This window comes from Ictalurus punctatus, chromosome 16 (assembly GCF_001660625.3).
Source record: "Ictalurus punctatus breed USDA103 chromosome 16, Coco_2.0, whole genome shotgun sequence".
NCBI classification, from domain to species: domain Eukaryota; kingdom Metazoa; phylum Chordata; class Actinopteri; order Siluriformes; family Ictaluridae; genus Ictalurus; species Ictalurus punctatus.
The window spans coordinates 5,878,844-5,887,500 of record NC_030431.2 but is presented as its reverse complement, the minus strand read 5'-3'; positions in this window follow the sequence as shown (position 1 = coordinate 5,887,500).

Genomic DNA, 8,657 nt, shown 5'->3' with positions numbered 1-8,657 from the left:
AGAAGACAGAACACCTTACTGATATATAAAACTAGACTTTCATAGGACTGGAGTGCAGTTGAAAAATACACGTCTCACGCTGGCCTTCTGGGAATATCCTTCCAGTTCTGTACCACTTATCCTACACAGGGTCGTGTGGAGCCTGGAGCCTATCCCAGGGAACTCAGAGCACAAGGTGGAGGACATCCTGGATGGTGGGGGAAAACCATCGCAGGGCACAATTGCACTCACTACGGACAATTTGGGAATGCCAATCAGCATACAACACATGTCTTTGGACTGGGGAGGAAACCGGGGTACCCTGAGGAAACCCCTGTAGCATAGGGATAACATGCAGGCAATATCCTATACAGGGAATATAATCTGCATGGAATAATATATGCATGGAATATCTTATACAGGGAATGTTATATGCATGGGATATCATATACAGGGAATATAGTATGCATGAAATATCATATACAGGGAATGTCATATGTATGTAATATCATATACAGGGAATATCATATAAAAGGAATATCATTTGCATGGAATATCATATACGGGGCATGTCATATGCATGGGATATCATATACAGGGAATATCATATGCATGGCATATCATCTACAGGGAATGTCATATGCATGGAATATCATATAGAAGAATGGCTTCTTTTACGAGTGGCTCCTCATTTGTAATTTTCCTGCACGATGAACCACTTGAGCCTTACCAAAGATTTTTTTTAAATAAAAAAACAATAAAAGGATGAACCTAGTTCAAAAGTGAGCAGTCAGTCCATGGTTCTTCAATGAGGAAGCAACCCGGCAATTGTAAGAATCAGTCAATAGTGTGAACTTATAGAGGGGTCTTTTGTTAACATCAGGCAATCAGTAATGACATTGCATTGTACTGATTGGTTGGATGTCGGTGGTCCACATCGTTTGTTTTTTTCAAAAGCCAGAAAACCCAGACTTTCTTCTTCAGGTAGATATTGTATTGGTAGCTGGCCAAAAGTAAGCACAACCTCACTAGATAAAACAAAACTGTTTAGACTTAACATTCATTCACAACACCTTTAATATCTTATACAATTACCCACAAACCCGTGCTCTAAGCGTTTCCGCTGGGTCGGCTTTTCTACAGGTTTGATTGTTATTTTTACAACGTATTGCACAAATCTTATTTGCAGTGCTCCGTCACCTTTTGCACCTTTATGTTCCCTTTTTGTTAACCTTTAAACCTTTTGGATCTCACACAAGTAGCAGGGGACAGAATATGAAATCATAATGAGCAAACAGCAGCTGGAGAAGGGTTTTTTTTTTTAACCACAGAATCTCATTTTGCACTGATGATCTTTAGGTCTCTGGAGAAGGTCCTCCTTCTTTTCAGATTCTCGTTGTAGGTCTGGATGAGCTTTGAAAGGTTCTGTCTGCCAATTCCTCACAAAGGTGAAGGGCAAGGAGAAATTGGAGGAAGGAGGGATATATCCATTTCTAGGGGATTCTTCGCCGGAAAACTGACTGAAAAATGGCTTTATACAGAATGTTAGAATTACAGAACGTAAACAATTGCTATAACCGGTTCTCCCGAGATTTTATTCATTATTTTCGAGTGTGTATACAATATAATCTCAATAGCCATAATGCACCTGAACAGTTTAAGCAGCATGTTGGTTTACAAATATAATAACTAAAATGAACATTTTAATTTGGAAATTTTAACTAGTTCAATTTAAAATGAACTTTTTTATCTTATCTGTAATGTACACACAGTAGCTAGAAGTAGCATTTTTCGTGTCCCTGCTGCCTTTGCTAGGATTACCTGAGTGTGTTTATGATTTATACGGAGTGCTATCTCATGTAAATCTGTATAATGAGCTGACTTGCTAGCAAGTTTTTACACCGACAGATTATGGTGCGCTCAGGCAATCCATGCTGCTCATCTTTGCAGCTAAGAAAGTATACATTAGAGTAAGAACACATTTAGTTGTTACAACTCCAGAGAAATTATTATTAGCTATTATTATTATTATTATTATTATTATTATTATTATTATTATTATTATTATTATATCACTATTATTTAAAAATAAGACTTCCATTAATGCACTCTTTTAATGCATTCCAAGTGCGTTCCAATTTTCTGTTGTTTTTTTTGTTTGTTTGTTTTTTTAGCATGTTTGCCTTGCACCTCCAGGGTTGGGGTTTCGAATCCTGCCTCCACCCTGTGTGTGCGGAGTTTTCTCCACTTGCTTCAGGGGGTTTCCTCCAGGTACTCCAGTTTCCTCCCTTAGTCCAAAGACATGCATTGTAGGTTGGTTAGCATTTACAAATCGCGTGTGTGATTGTGCTCTGCGATGGGTTAGCCCCCCCGTCAACCATGTCATACTCCTCGTGCCCCAAGTTCCCTGGGATTGGCTCCAGGCTCCCGGCGACCCTGTAGGATAAGCAGTATGGAAAATGGATGAATGGATGAAATTGTTGCAAGCTACTTGCAGATGGACACTTTGTGCTTGGGTAGCAATACAGGAGAAGATAATTGGCCTGATTATCATTCATTAGCCTCCCACCAAACTAGAGAACAAATGCCTTACCTGTTCAGCAAAAAAAAAGAAACTCCATCATGCATGATACTGACCCCTGACATAGCACTGACTGTGAATGACTATTACAGGACTCTCAGGTCGACTCACAGCAGCTCAGAAACAGCAGAGAAATATCAAAGTACTTTGGTATGATACTTATTCCTTTGCATATCATAAATGCAAAAGCAAATACCATAAATAACTTTGGCATTCGGATTTATTGTAACATGAAAACTTGTCTTACTTTACAAGCAAGAGCTGAATGCTAAATGACCTTAATGTTTAAGTACTGTAGAGACATGGGAATTTATCTAGGTTAATCAAATGCATTTTGTTTTCCTGACATGTCTAAACTGACAACGCTGGCTCTGTTTGCCTTTATTTTTGTGAATTTTAATCAGCTCATACTCTTAACTGACCATAAACAAAATATGTATTATTATATTATAAATGACTTAAAACAATGGCATGGCCAAGAAAGACACAAAGAACTAACTTTTTCATTTTAATCACTGGGGCATGTTGAAGCTCCACTGCACAGAAGTAAGGGCCTCAGAGCTGCCAGCCACGATTATTCCACCAATCTCTCCCTCTTTGCCCCCTTTCTGCTGTCCACATTTCGTGCATGTTTCCCAGATCCAAATCATTCGTGTGACAATGTTAATTAAGCCTGGGATGCATGCCATGGCTCAAAGCTCGCAGGAATCTGTGCTGGCCATTTTTTGGAGCCAGCCATTCTATTGACCACAGAGCAACACGCCAAATGGACGGCCTTTAGTTTTGAAGTAAGCTATCTGAGACAATGGACTATCTGCCAGTATTCCTGGCATTTAAGTAGGTATTGAACAGAAGAGTTTACTAAGACGGTCATTTCTCGCAGTATGTATTGTAGTTTTACACACTTTGTGTTGTGTAAGATCATCTGTTAGTTATTTATGAAATCTGTAACTGCTAATTGTCTTTGTTCTGGGTTCAATCTTGAGCTCGGGCCCAAAGAGTGAATGAATGGGTGAATGAGTGTGTGTGTGTGTGTGTGTATGTGTGTGCGTGTGCATGGTACTCCGCAGACATTGGTGTACATATGGACTGGTGTATTCCCACTTCTCGCCCAGTGTTTCTAAGATAGGCTAGAGATGCACCACAACTGGTTACTGAAGATGAATGAATGAATGAATGAACGAATTCATTCCTTCATTAATGATTGTCTTTGTGATTACAACACAGTCTACAGAATAAAAGAATATATTTTAAGTCCAGTATTTATGAATGATGTAATAAACGCATTAGAAATCTTCTTATGAGAGGACCTGAGAATACAATGCACACTAAGAGTATACAGAACATGCTATTTCTCACATGGTAACGCGCCTTGTAATTACTTTTATACAGCACATAAATAAATAGGCACGAAGTAAAAAAGTAATTAAACGAAACCTAAAATACATCATTAAAATAACAACACGATGTTCAGTAAATCATCACTTTAAATGCGTTGATTTGGAACACAGCCTATGAAATATTCAGAGTATGCAGATGCTAAAGCCATTAAGAACCATTAAGCCATTAAAGCCATTAAAACCAGTAAAAAGGTTTTGAAGTGCAGCAGTGCTAAAACAGGTGTAATATGCTCCGTCTGTCTGGTGTGTGTAAGATGTCTGGGTGCAATGTTATAAACCAGCTGTAGACTGAATATGATATTTATAGGTATTCCAGTAAGTAAAGCATTACAATAGTCTAAGCAAGAATAATAATTTTTTTTTTTTTAAAGTATGACTCAACACCTTTGCATTTTGCAGTGTAGAGAAGGATACAGATGGGTAATAAATGAAAGGGAAAATAACAACACAAAGTGTCTTTGTAAGGCCACCAGAACAGCTTCAATGCACTTAGGCATACAGTAGATTCTACAAGTCTCTGGGACTGTACTGGAGGGATGGGCATCCTTCTTATTAAAAAAATGTTCCCTCAGTTTGTGTTTTGAAGATGGTGCTGGAGAGAGTTTAACACGGTGCTCTAAAATCTCCCAAATCTTCAACTGGGTTAAGCTCTGGCAATTGTGAAGGTTATAAAATATGATTTACATCACTTTCATCCTCATAAAACTATTCAGTTAGTCCTCATGCCCTGTGGATGTGGGTGGAGTCATCCTGAAAGAGACCACGCCCATCAGGACAGAAATGCTTCATCATAGGATAAAGGTGATCAGTCAGAAGATCTTTGCAGTGACCCTTTTCTCTAAGGGGGGACGAGCGGAGTCAAACTGTGCCAGCAAAATGCCCTGGAATTTACATGGTTATATTAGGTATTGGCATTTCACTTAAACACTCAACACTCAGCTATGATATATTCAGAAGGATAGTAAGGATAGTATATAAGGATGGTATAGTAAAAAGCCCCAGATCCATCCCCCTCCTGTCTTTCAAAGAAAAATAATAATAAATCAATGTTAGGTTTTATTTTTGGCGTCTGATTATTTGCTGTTAATGAATATACTCGTGGAACCATGCACACCAGTGGTGATAAGAGAATGGTATGAAGAAGTGAGGCGGGGACTGATTTCTTTCTAACCCGAACTGTAGATTCATGCAGCCTATCAGTGACAGTCATGTTAGGTGATTACACAGTGACACCAGTGACACGCCTCCTAGATTTGATTTCCCTTTAGGCTGATGAAATCATGCTCCACTGACACATCAGTGATTGAGAAGGTGCATGTGACGGGTGTAATGAACAGGAAGAAGGTCAATTATTTACTCATCCTTTGTTCTCCAGGTTGGCTATGGAGGAGAGAAAAGTAGATAGACTAAGCACGTATTGTTCAAAGTACAATTTACACAATACAACAGAACCATACTGTTTAGGGGTTTTGTGTGTGTGTGTGTGTGTGTGTGTGTGTTATTAATTTTTTTTTTTTTTTTTTTTTTTACAGTGTTTGGTATTTTGAGGCATAATCCCAGTAGGGCATCACGGACATTTTGGAAACATGTAGTAGTAATAGTAGTAGTAGTAATAGAAATCAAGAGTACAACTTGTAATATAATGTCTTGCTCAACCCTAATAGTTTCATTATCGAGCTATTGATAGATATTAGATTTTAATTTAGCATTGAGACAAGATACAATCCAAACACACATCTGATCAGTGGAAGGTTAAGAGTCTGTTAGTGGTTTTCTGGCAGTCTTGAGATTTAAACTCATAGGGCCAGTTTCCTGGACATGGATTACTCCTAGTCTTGAACTAAACTGCAGTGCCAATTGGGAATCAACATAGAAAGTTCTTTTTAGTCACGGCTTAATGTGGGTCTGGAAAACCGAAACCTTAGGTTCTGATCAATACCTCAAATCCCCTAACCACTGAGTCACCAGCACCTGATTATGGCATTCTAATGCTTCAAAATGGTGCCAGCCATCTGCAGTAAGAAACTGCTTTCGTAATTCAACCCAGCCTTAGCAGAGCAGCTGCATTGTAAGGTATACACTGATGGCATAGTTTAATACTCTGCACTCGACTGCAAAGTGAAAGTTAAACCCTGCAATCCTCTAGGCCCATTAATCCTGCAGAAAGACAAGCGCTCCCTCAGTCTGTGACAGGGCAGGTAGCCGTTGCTGGGGTAACAGCTGATAAGCGAGTGATGGCAGATACCTCAGGGAGCGCACCGGGTGCTTTGAGTTGACACAGAGAAGGGCCTGCTCCATTCATCTCCACCGACGAATTGTCATTAGAAAGAGGAGTGACAGCCCTGCGTCTGGCTGGGCGCAGAGGAAGGGCGTCAGGCCTGACAGATGTTCCTTGGCAAAGAAAAATTCTGAACACGCACAGAACGTAGAAAAGAGCCTCTGGGGTTCATTTCAAATATTATGCATTATAATGGATGAAAAGTTAAGCTATTACAGGACATGAATGGGATTTGTTTATATGGGTTGAATAGATCATAACCAAGTCACCACTTGCCATTAAGTCATTATGTAACCTCATGATGTCATTTCCATATGATAATACAAGATCCTGCCTCATTTGCACACTATTTGTGAGTGTATGAGGGTTTGTGTGTCTACCCAAAAGCTGGGCAGGTGTCTGTGTTTTTTCTTTGTTTCATTTGACCACTTTCAAAATGTTAATTTTATGTTTTTATTGTAGAGGACATTTTAGGGTGTTAGCACATGACAAAACTGTACAACAAAGGAAAAATATGTACTGGATCTATAGGATATTTAATTAAGTCACTATACACATTAATTTAAAGTAGCTCATGCCTTCTAGCCAGGTTGTTGTTTTTTTTTGTTGCCCTTTTGCTTACTAATGTTAGATCAATTTTTTTACTTTCAGACTTGTTTATGGTTACTTACTTTCAAACTCGACACCCTCGGCTCTTGTTTAATTTATAAGAGTTGTTTGAATTAGAGGTAAGAGTTTACATTAATTAAACATTCATCAGAGCTCACACCTGTCTCCTGTGGCTGTTAAAACAGACCTTTCCTCACTTCCTGCATTACTGGTCCACTCCTCATAATGATTAACCTCACCCTCACTGTTATCTATAGGACTAGAGAATGCCATCTTCCTTATATACTTCATTCAAGTACATAATTGGTCCAACTAAAGCCCATGTACTTTACAAAGTCCAATCAGTGAATAGGTTTTTGTTAAATCCCCCCCACCAAAAAAATAAAATAAAATCCAGATAAATGGGTGTTACCATATGACAACAACTGCAGTAGAGTTAAAAATCATCAGTTAGAAAACGGAACCCAAGCAGCATCAAGTAGCACACTAAATACAATAAACCTTAGAAACATTAAGATCAATCAAAGCATCTGAAATGATCACTTAAACTATCACAAATATATATTTAAAGGACAGCTGAAAGCCTTCATGTCTAAATCAAAGAGGAACCAAGAACAATACAGGGTCAATAACAGTTCATTTGACTGTAACTAGTAGTTTGAAGTTTACCATTTACAGTTTTCTCTTACAAAGATAGAATGGTTGTGTGCTATTATGTCTATCTATGACATTAAAGCAGTGTTAGTCTTGATACACCTACACGCCAGATCTCTCTCTCTCTCTCTCTCTCTCTCTCACTCGCTCTCTCTCAATGGTCCTTTGCTGCCATCAAGTGCTTGAATGGAAAAAAACCATACTGCTTTTGTCCTTCTGTCTCACACTACAATTTGAAGAAGTATTAGTAATTAATTAGTAAAATATGACTTTTTTTTTGTTTCATCATTACAAGTTAAACATTAAAAGTCACAATGGAAGTGCAAATGAATCTCTGTGGCACATCTTTATAAATTAGATATACATTTTATAAGGTTGCCATGACAATGATAGATAGAAAGGGTGCTTTTACACAATGTATACATTACAATATAAACAATATGTTCAGTCAGTTTTTCATCATTTTATTCCCAAAAGTCAACTCAGTCAGCTAACTCTATAGTTGTAGGGATGAATTCTGACTGCATTCATAAGTTGACTTGTTAAGAAGTTATCTGGCTAGGAAAGAAGTGATTACAGGCAGTCGGTTTTATACAGTGACATGCTACAGTCACACACTACGGACACTTTGGACAGGCCAAAAGTCCTAACGGTTTTAGAACCAAAAGGTTCGAAATCTGAAACATATCTGATATCTGGTCATTAGACACACATCTAAAACAATGTAATCAGTCTACCATGCATGTCTTTGGACTGGGGGAGGAAACTGGAGTACCCGGAGGAAACCCAAGCAGCACGGGGAGAACTCGCAAACTCTGCACACACGCAGGGCCGCGGCGGGAATCGAACCCCAGACCTGGCGGTGAGGCGAACTAAATAAGGTTCTAAATCTGAAACATATCTGATATCTGGTCATTAGACACACATCTAAAACAATGTAATCCTGTTCATTCTAAAGTTACTGCCATTGTTATATGACATTAGGCCAGAATTCATCATTTGGTGATCAGGTTCAAAGGACGTCTGTTAAGTCCAGATTAAATAAATTACCTTATCTATTTAAGAATCAAATTTGTGTCAAAATGTTTGGAATTGTGCATCAAAGTGCTCAGCAGCTCTTAGTCATGGCCAAACCTATGTGTACACCTGATGTTCA